Source organism: Vulpes vulpes, chromosome 1 (assembly GCF_048418805.1).
Source record: "Vulpes vulpes isolate BD-2025 chromosome 1, VulVul3, whole genome shotgun sequence".
NCBI lineage: Eukaryota > Metazoa > Chordata > Mammalia > Carnivora > Canidae > Vulpes > Vulpes vulpes.
Window position 1 is genome coordinate 152,359,712 of NC_132780.1, and position 2,323 is coordinate 152,362,034.

At 32.5% G+C, this 2,323-nt stretch overlaps 1 non-coding gene across 1 annotated transcript; it reads right to left on the reverse strand.

Moving 5' to 3' along the window:
• Window positions 1–319: 319 nt before the first annotated feature.
• Window positions 320–422, reverse strand: LOC112914287 (U6 spliceosomal RNA). Its single transcript, XR_003233832.1, has one exon. It is a non-coding gene; the product is annotated as a U6 spliceosomal RNA (small nuclear RNA).
• Between the last annotated feature and the right edge of the window lie 1,901 nt (window positions 423–2,323).

Below are 2,323 nucleotides of genomic sequence, written 5' to 3' on the forward strand. Positions count from 1 at the left end.
TGGTTGAGTGTCTACCTTTTGTTCAGGGTGTGATCCCAGATCCAGGGATCAAGTCCCACATCTGCCTCCCTACAAGAAGCCTGCTTTCTCTCTCTATGTCTCTTCCTCTCTGTGTGTGTCTCTCATAAATAAATAAATAAATAAAATCCTTAAAAATAAAGTATATATTTCTATACCATCATAAGTAAAAGAATCAAATAATTTTCTTCATTTGTCACCAGAGATTAAAAAAGAAAACCTCATCTTTTGTAATATCTGTGAGGGTGCCACAAATGTGGGAGATAACAAAGTTGTTTTCTTATCTCTGTACAAGCACTTTTTTTTAAGGTAACACTTCACAAATTTGTGTCTCATCCTTGTGCAGAAGCCATGCCAGTCTCCTTGTACAGTTCCAATTTCACTATTTGTGCTGAAGTGAGTGCCGAACTGGCACATTTTAGTTGTGTGACCTTTAGCAATTCATTTGATCCACAGACCTCCAGCTCCAAATATGGAACTGAATTAAATCATTTCATAGATTCTATTCAGCTAAAAATAGAACAGGAACACTGAAACTTTCTGCTTTGGAACAGGAGAATAGGGAATTTCAACTTGATAAATTTTAGAATGGTAAATTTGGATTTGAAAAATGAGATATTGATTTTATTTATTCCTCCAAATATTTAATTGATATATTTATGAATAAAGTACTGTGACTCAGGTCCATTGAATGAATAAATTAGCTCTGGTTCTTAGTAAAGACAAAAAAAAGGCAGAAAGAAATATATAAAGATAGAAGCAACTGTTAATGACATATGACTTTAAAACAATAAAATTATCATCCTCCTCCAAGCCAACCAACACTGACAATGTGTATTTTTGTTAATAAATATAATATATTGAGGAAGGCCACTTAAAATGACTACATACAGACATATATGAAAAGATAGTATATTAGTTCCCAAAATAAACATTTCATAGTTTTATAAAACCATATTTTATATGGTTTAGTATTTTCTGATCAGACTTTTATCTTCAACAATATCTTATTTCTCAGTCTAGTTTGGGCTTCACCTAATTATTCCTATGAAAAATATTCCTTCAGAATCTTTTTCCAGAATCCTGGACACTCTCTAAGCTCCTCTCAAACCATGTTATATATGTCTTACCTTAACATCATTTAATATGTCCCTAAAATAAGAGAGGTAGAGCTTGGAGGTTTTTAACTCATATTTCCCCTGTCGTTAAGAGCTCCCCTTTATCTCTCTAAAAAAATGCAAATAGTTTTAATTTTGCTCGTAATCTTATATATTTCCACTTTGTAAGCTATTTTCTAAAATATGAATTGAAGTAATAGGAAAATTAAACAAGTCTGGCAAGCTTAGCATTTTCCATATTTAGTTGCTATATTTTGTCCTTCAGAACAAAATTCCACATAAGGTAAGGAAAAGACAGTAAATGTCAGAAAGATTATGGAGCCCCCAAAGCGTGCAGGAAGCCAACATGAATATGAGGAAATTCATTAACAAACCTGCCCAAGTGTGTTTATAAATGATTAAATTTATGGATAAAATGATATGATTCTAGAAGTTGCTTGAAAATAATCAGCGTTGAGGGTGGAGGTGAGGATAGGGAGCGGGTAATAGACTACAGATTAAAACAATACTACAGGTCAAGGGATGATGTTTAAGCTGGGTGATGGGTACATGGAGTCTGTTATATGATCCTTTCTACTTTTGTGTATGTTTAAATTTTGTAGAATAACATACTATTCTGTTGTAGTAAATGCTTAATTTAAAAATAATTAAACTGGACATTTTCTATCCTGGAATGGCTTTTAAAAAAAAAACTAGAGTACATTATTCACTCATTAGATATAAATGCTTAATAAAATAATCATAGATTTTCATATACTACTTCCTTTATCAAACAATGTCTTAGTCGTAAAATATTCCGCTAATGTTTTAGAATGCATTTACCAGACATAAGCCAATAATTGTTATTTTACCTTTTTTTTCATTATTTCCTAGAGAATCATGCAAACAGGCTTTGGCTTCCCATTGCTTTCTCATTAGCCCAAAACACATTGAGCCAAGATGAACAGACCAGGGCACAATTATCCAATCTATATTTGATTGGTGCTTGGTAAGTGCTGCTCCAAAATCTATTCAATGGATTGATGGATTAGTGATCCATGCAGATGCTCAAAATTAATTTGCTGCATTAGGACTCCCCGTGATGCTTTATTCCCTTAGTCAGCATGTATCAAGTAGTCTCCCTTCTTTTTTAACCTTAATGATTTATTCCAACAAACATATTTTGAGCACATATAGTGTGAAAGCCA